This window comes from Odocoileus virginianus, chromosome 30, assembly GCF_023699985.2.
Source record: "Odocoileus virginianus isolate 20LAN1187 ecotype Illinois chromosome 30, Ovbor_1.2, whole genome shotgun sequence".
Taxonomy (NCBI): domain Eukaryota; kingdom Metazoa; phylum Chordata; class Mammalia; order Artiodactyla; family Cervidae; genus Odocoileus; species Odocoileus virginianus.
In genome coordinates, this window is record NC_069703.1 from 13391069 (window position 1) to 13399247 (window position 8179).

General features: G+C 39.6%; 1 long non-coding RNA gene and 1 other non-coding gene across 2 annotated transcripts; one reads left to right on the forward strand and one right to left on the reverse strand.

The window, feature by feature from the left end:
- Positions 1 to 1558: 1558 nt before the first annotated feature.
- On the reverse strand, positions 1559 to 1661 carry LOC139032293 (U6 spliceosomal RNA). Its single transcript, XR_011484828.1, has one exon. It is a non-coding gene; the product is annotated as a U6 spliceosomal RNA (small nuclear RNA).
- A 489-nt stretch (positions 1662 to 2150) lies between these two features.
- LOC110129708 (uncharacterized) lies at positions 2151 to 4986 on the forward strand. Its single transcript, XR_002311585.2, has 3 exons — positions 2151 to 2370; positions 2591 to 2769; positions 3503 to 4986. It is a non-coding gene; the product is annotated as an uncharacterized lncRNA (long non-coding RNA).
- The last annotated feature ends 3193 nt before the right edge of the window (positions 4987 to 8179 follow it).

An 8179-nucleotide genomic window follows, 5' to 3' on the forward strand; every position in this document is an offset into this window, starting at 1 on the left:
TAGCTACTGTAAATAGTGCTACAATGAATACTGGGTACATGTGTCCTTTTCATCAATGGTTTCCTGAGGGTATATGCCTGGTAGTGGGATTGCTGGGTCATATGACAGTTTTATTCTTACTTCTTAAAGGAATTTCCATACTGTTATCCATAGTGGTTGTAACAGTTTGCATTCCCACCAGCCGTGTGAGAGGGTTCCCGTTTCTCTACATGCTCTCTAGCATTTATTGTTTGTAACTTGCCATTTTTGATTATGGCCATTCTGACTGGTGTGAGATGATGCCTCACTGTAGTTTTGATTTGTGACCCCATGGACTACAACCTGCCAGGATCCACTGTCCACGGAATTCTCCAGGCAAGCATACTGGAATGGGTTGTCAGGGTATCTTCCTGACCCAGGGATCGAACCTGAGTCTCCCACATTTTGGGCTGATTCTTTACCATCTGAGCTACCAGGGAAGCTAACAATAAGTGATGTTGACCATCTTTTCACGTGCTTATCAGTCATCTGTATGTCTTCTTTGGAGAAAAATCTATTTAGTTCTTCTGCCCACTTTTTGATTGGGTTGCTTATTTTTCTGGTATTGAGCTGCATGAACTGTTGTATATTTTGGAGATTAATCCTTTGTCAGTTGTTCCATTCGTTATTATTTTCTCCCATTCTGAGGGTTGTCTTTCACCTTGCTTATAGTTTCCTTCATTGTGTAAAAGCTTTTAAGTTTAATTAGGTCTCATTTGTACATTTTTCTTTTTATTTCCATTATCCTAGAAGGTGTGTCATAGAAGATCTTGCTAGTGATTTATGTCAGATAAGAGTTTTACAGTTTAGGTCTTTAATCCATTTTATTTTTGTGTCTGGTGTTAGGAAGTGTTCTAATTTGATTCTTTCACACATAGCTTCACAGTTTTCCCAGTACCACTTATTTGAAGAGACTGTTTTTTCTCCGTTGTATATGTTTGCCTCCTTTGTCAAAGAAAAGGTGCCTGTAGGTGCTTGGATTTATCTCCGGGCTTTCTATCTTGTTCCATTGGTCTGTATTTCTGTTTTTGTGCCAGTACCATGCTGTCTTGATGACTGTAGATAGCTTTGTAGTAGAGCCTGAAGGTAGGAAAGTTTATTCCTTCAGTTCCATTCTTCTTTCTTAAGATTGCTTTGGTTATTCAGTGTCTTTTGTGTTTCTATATAAATTGTGAAATTATTTGTTCTAGTTCTGTGAAAAATACCGTTGATAATTTGATAGGGATTGCACTGAATCCATAGGTGGCTTTGGGTAGTATGGTCATTTTCACAATATTGATTCTTCTAATCCAAGAACATGATATATCTTTCCATATGTTTATGTCATCTTTCTTTCATCAGTGTTTTGTAGTTTTCTACACACAAATCTTTTGTCTCTTTAGGTAAATTTATTCCTAAGTATTTTATCCTTTTTTGTTGCAATGGTGAATGGGATTGTTTCTTTAATTTCTCTTTTTGACTTTCATTTTTAGCATATAGGAGTGCAAGGGATTTCTGTATATTAATTTTTTATCCTGCAAATGTGCTATATTAATTGATTACAAATATGGAACACTTCATGAATTTGTGTGTCATCCTTGTGCAGGGGCCTTGCTAATCGCTGTATTGTTCCAATTTTAGTATATGCGCTGTGAAGCCAGCACCCCAGAGAGTTCTATGTGTGAAGATTTTACTGGAGGAAATTCCTGTGGGAAAGTGAAAGAGTTTAAGCTTCCACAGGGAGTCCAAGGTCCTTTAAGGAGGAGGTGAACATTCTCTCTCATCTTTCCTTTAAACCTTGTGCAACAATGTATCTTACCCAAGAACTGGCCTTTCCTTAGGTCCAGAACTAATGATCACACAGCATAATGTCTTACTCATGGAAATATTTTTCTTAGGCTCTATGTTAATGATTATAATTGTAACAAATCTTGCCTGGGAACCTGTTTCTCAAGCCTTGTACCCCTGATTACACAGCAACAGTTTATCTACCCCAGAGATGTTGCCTGGAGCCTGTTCGCCCAGGCTAATCTTGTACCAAAGTTATCTCAGGATGTGTGCCTTGGGAACGAGTCTGGTGGAACTCTTACAACCTTGACGTATTCTTTTTATCTATTTTCAGCAGCTAGTTGAAAAGTATATAAGGCCCTGCTTAAACTAGTGAGGTGGGCTCTCCTACCCCCTTCTGATGTCTATGTCAGAAGCTTTCTCTGTCCTGTCACTTTAAATAAACTTTTGCACGCAAAGCTCTGAGTGACTGAGACCTGCCTTTGGTCCCGGAGTTAAATCTTCTTCTTCAGAGAGCACGAACCTGGTGGTGCTGTTCACCATAAGCTATCCTCTTGGGAGCTCGTCCGGGATCTTCAAGACAAGGTAAGAATACTCAGACCTGGGACTCTTCGGCTCTTTTACTGTAAAATCTCTGCTTTTCTAACTCAGAAGCATATGGACCGAACTTCTTTTTCTGGTCAGCTTTTCCTGGTATCGCTGACTTTTTAATTCACTGCTTGGGGGATTAAAGCTACTAAGATAATGTGCCAGATTGTAGACTTTCAGAGGACTTGCAATCCATGCTGTTATTTTGTTTTTCTAGCCATACCCGCAATCCAAGTTTTACAGGACACTGCAGACAGGAACACATTAAAGAGCTAGCTGGAGATGTAGCTCCAGGGACATCTCTCAGACTGGAAATCATCATCCTGACCCGAGAGACCCAGAAGCAAGTTCTTGTCACGGCTATGCCTCTGGATTGTGTGGATGGAGACATTGCTGGTGAGCATGATTCCCAAGGACACAGACCAGGGAACTCCAGATTTAGGCAGGTTGGAAATGCATTGGACTTCTTCCCTTGGTACTGCTAGCTCTAAGTAGGCCAGAGAAAGCCCTCCAGTGGCTCTTGTCTCAACTCCTTAGATATTCTTTTTGTACAATCTCCTGGATTGGAATAGACAGGTTGACCTTGACACCCCATGAACATGAATAATTATTTTTTTCTCACAGGCTGGCCCTCCATCACCTCCTTTGTTATCAGATAGATGCATGTGACAACTCTCAGAAGGGACATCTTGGGTTTTCTGTTCATCCCTTTATGACTTACCACTTCTACTGCAGTCAGGGATAGGCTTTGGAATGTGCATAGACACACAGAAGGCTGGTGCTTCCCCTGGCGGTCTTAACTTTGGAAGCATTCCAAAAATCTACTCTGCTCCACCCTGTGTGGCACTGGAGAAAAAGGGAAATCAAGCCAAGGTTTTAATGGTGAGGAACTGGACATCAATCTGGGATGCCATCAGGTCTACCCCTGGTGCATCTCCACCCCACCTTGGTGGTAGAACGAGAAGGGACAGTAATGAGACACCTACGTTCATAAGGGACAGGTTAACTCTGGCCAGGGAAGGAAGCTTAGGTGGAACACCGGTCTCTCCACCTCCATCTAGAGCAGAGAGGGATGCCTCCAGTGGAACAAAAGCTGTGGCACTCGATGCCGCTTTTTTCTCTCTTACAGATGGCAGATGGGAACTTGCAGTTCCAGAACCACTCACTCCTTTGAGTTGTATCTTGAAAACCTGAGATAAGTTTGATCCCCAGAGCCTAAAAAGTCCCTTATATACAGTCTTTCTTTGCTTTAAAAGAAGACCTCATCTGCTCAGAGAGGACAATCTCTGCTGGGACAACTTTTATCAGTCTGTATACCCCTGTCATCAGAGCCAATTCAAACACTCTCTGGTTTTAAATTTTTATCTATGAAACTATGACTACAAAAAGGAGAGATGACATTTTTTGACACTGAATGGCCATGACATTCTTTAGATTTCAGAGAAAATTGGTTAAAATGAAATCTTTTTGAAACTGCAAAACTGGCTCTTTTTTGCACAATTTCCTTGTGAAATTAGGAAAAAGCTGGCTCGTTGAAATACTTTTCTGGAGCTCTAATTCTGCTTGAGAAACAAAGACATGCTTGGGAAAAAAATCTGAAGTTAACCCTTATCATGTTCTTGAGATACACAGCCCACTCTGTCTGGGACTCCCACCATGAGCAAACTGGTAGAACTTCAAGCCAAGGGAAAGAAAAAAAAGGGCAGAGACATTTTAAATTTCAAATGGAAAACTGTGAGGTCTCTGTCTGTCCAGATTTATGTGTGTCTCAGTGTGTCTTTGCCCTTGGACAAAATTGCTAAAGGCCAGTTGGTCAGTGAGCTCTATTTAACTGGTATAAAGAAAAGTAAGTGCTTAAAAAGCAAATAGGTCTAAATTCAAGAAAATTAAAATGAATTTCAGGCATATGTGAACTGGGAGATAGTCACTATTGAATTGCTACTTGGTATTGATGTTTGTTTATTGATCTAATTAACACATTGTGAAGATACTTTTACAAATGACATAATGTGGGGTGATTCATGTTTACCAATCTACAAAATGATGATATAAAGTACAGTTCATGGTTACAATAAGGAATGGGATTACATTTTATTAGGAAAAAGAAAGTAAGTCTAAGCTAACAGGTGACTGTTTCTAAATGGGCAAATGGAGTGATAAATACAGAAAGTGTAAAAAAAAAAACACACAAAGGCTTGTGACAAATGAAAGAGAGTTTTATGCATGGCACAAGTTTCTTAAGACATTAAACTGCCTTTGAGCTCTTTTCTTTACTTGGACTAAGTGAATAACTATTGTTTCACAGTGAATGTAAGCTGGTACCAAACTGGAATTTGATATTCTCTCCCTATTAAAAGAATAAAGTTTTCTTGGAATATGGCTTTTGATAACAGATTATGGCATGCATAGACAAAGCTTGTTCTGCTTTTACAAAAATTAACCCTTCATCAGGGAATTTAAAATGGATGAACAATGGCTATAAACCAAGTAGTTGGGGCTATGGGAAATCCAAGATGGCCACTTGGCTTTTCCCGGCTCCCTGACAAACTTACTTGTATTTGATAAGAGAAAGTCTTTTCTAGCTTCAGGGTTAATGTCTCACAGTAGATTTTTGGTTAAAATGGTTAAAATGTGTTCTCTACAATCTCCAGTTATTGGAGCATGCACTTTGCTGGACAGGTTGTACAGACATTGGCAAGAAAACTTCATGAGCTTCTTGGAGACCATTGCTTTCACTGGCATCCTCTGCCATTTCACTGCCATCCAGGATGGCAGAACAAAGGGATTGGTTACATGAGATTAAATAGACTGCTAAATATTTTTAAAATTTTCGTGATTTTTTGTCTGACATATTACTGCCTTCTAATCTTTGTTTTCAAGATATAAAGAAGCTCTTCTCCTCAAGTCAGTGATAGTTTAAAACAATTTAGTGATTTACACCTGTGGGTAAAATTAAAACAGTTTTTTAACTCTCTGCCTCATCCCTTCAGAAATTGGAGACATTTGGGTTCTGAACAGCCTCATCAAAGTGAAAAAAAAACTGTCTCCAAACATACACAGAAATCTCAGAGTATACTGGGGAGCTCTAAAAGAGCTCTAAAAGAGAAATCCACCCAACTGATGTCAGGCCTACACCATCTAATATGTTTCACTGAATATCAAGTTCCAGTTTTTCTAATTAAGGTCTGTATTTATTAAGGCTCACTTCTTAGATACTTCCTTGTGGTTATGTTACATTGCTAAGATGTTTAATTAAGTTATTTAAAAGGATGCTCTGAGTTTGTTTATAATGCTTATCTCAATAACAAGTCTTTGAATAAAAATCAGATGCTCCAGGATCTACAACCAGGAGATTAACAGCAGGCTACTGTCATTTAACAAACTGAGTCAGATGACCTGGAGATGTCACTGGGCTATACCTAACGGAAGTTCTTGACTTAAGTTCTTATGATTTTACCATTACTGCTAACTATAGTGTTTTCTAAATTGCATATTTTAAGAATTGTTGTCCATTACATTATCAACTGTGTGACTGAGCCACTGATATGATGATGGTGTACAGTTCCTTATGAAATCCACAGTTATAATGGCGTGACTCTATATATGAGAAGAAGCAACAAGAGGGAATATTTTCCTGGACCAAGAGACTAGTGATACAGGTGTGGTCCAGAGACTTTTGCTACTCACAGGGCCTAGTCCAATAACAGCACATTGAGTGGCCTCTCAATGAAATCTTCGACAGACCTGGGCATGAGCCGTCCCAGCACCGTGGGACATGAATGGTTATGAAATGCCCCCCAAACCATAGTCAAACTCATGGCAATAAAGGGGCCCTGCTCTGGTAACTTGCACTTGCTGCCTGTCTTTACAAAGATTAACTCATGGACACTGCAGCTGCTGACCTTCAACATCCCCTGAAAGGAGTTTAGGGTGAAAATCAGAAATTAGACACTCACTCTGTGCTCTGAAAAAGAAAAAAAAAGGACAAACAGGCCTTTGGACAGTTAGATATTTTCAGGTAAAAATTTTCTTAAGTCCTAATTGTCGCATCTTCTCACATCTAGAAAAACACTAAAATTGTTAATGGTGACAACTACATTAGCTTATATATTAATACCACAGTAAGAGGTTAAAGCCTACTTAGACAAACAGACAACTGGCTACCTGTCTATAAGTTTCTCTAGAACAGCTGCCTATATTGGGATTCAGACTCATTCTTCTTAAAAGAAATGATAATGTTTATTTTGTCTGTTAAGGTTCAGGTTGTCACTGTTTCAACTACTTCTAACTAGGTTTGTTATACCTACATTCAAAATGTATATAAACATGCCAAATGGCCCCCTTTTTATAAACAGGGAAGCCCACGTGTTGACTCTGTCTAGATCAGGATCAAAGTTACTACCAAATGTGACCTGATTCTTAGTCTTGGTTGGATCCCTGACTATAATAATTCTTTTACTGATTTTTGGTCTCTGCATTTTTAATCTGTTTGTTTAGTTTGTTCTTTCTAAAGGATACAACGGCTTCCCAGACAAAGTAATGGTGATGCAGAGATTCTGGTCACTCTTCAAAATGGACTCCCCAGATATTCCACTCTGGTCACAGACACAATCTTGGTTTATAAGCTTTCCTTGGTGGAAAACTATGTTGACTTTGATAACTGCAATCATATTATTTTTGCTGTTTGCTCCTTATGTCTGTAACTGTATAATGAATTTTGTATCTAAGAGGCTTGAGGCATTTAAGTTACAAATGATTGTTCAAGCTCCTATGATTGCCACAAGCTCTTCCAACTATTACTTGGGGACCCAGGATCAGAGATCCTTAGTACAACAGTAAGGAGAATATGATGCCTCAACAATTTAGGGTCTGCGCCCCTTGCCAGCAGGAAGAAGTTACAGAAAGATTTCTCTGCCCGCTTCCCCGGCAACCATATTCTCCTAAAAGAAAAAGGGTGGAATCAAAGAGCTAAAGCTTAGGCAGGCAGTCCAAGGCCCTTTAAGGAGGAGGTGAACATTCTCTCTCATACTTTCTTTAAGCCTTGTGCAACAATGTATCTTACCCAAGAACTGGCCTTTCTTTAGGTCCAGAACTAATGATCACACAGCACAGTGTTTTACTCATGGACAGCACAGTGTTTTACTCATGGAAATGTTTTTCTTAGGCTCTATGTTAATGATTATAATTGTAACAAATCTTGCCTGGGAACCTGTGCCTTAAGACTTGTACCCCTGATTACACGGCAACGGTATATCTACCCCAGAGATGTTGCCCCAAACCTGTTCTCCCAGGCTAATCTTGTGCCAAAGCTATCTCAGTATGTGTGCCTTGGGAAAGGGTCTGGTGGAACTCTTACAACCTTGAAGTATTATTTTTATCTATTTTCAGCAGCTAGTTGAAAACTATATAAGGCCCACCTGAATTAGTGAAGCGGGTACTCTCCTACCCCATTCTGATATCTATGTCAGAGGCTTTCTCTGTCCTGTCACTTTCAATAAACTTTTTCACACAAAACTCTGAGTGACTGAGACTTGTCTTTGGTCCTGGGATTAAATCTTCTCCTTCAGAGACCACAAATCTGGCGGCACCATTCACTGTTCACTGTAAGCTATCAAAAGAAGATAGATAGAGAAGGGACTGAAAAAAGATTGGAGAGCTATCAGAGTGTGGAACAAACCTGAACCAGAGTGAAGGAGATGAAGAGGGAAGGATGGGAGCGTGTAGCTCCTACACCACAGTGAAATCCAAGGAAGTTTTGAGGGTCCATGAGCCAAATTCAGTCATCAGATGAGTCCCGTGTCTCCAT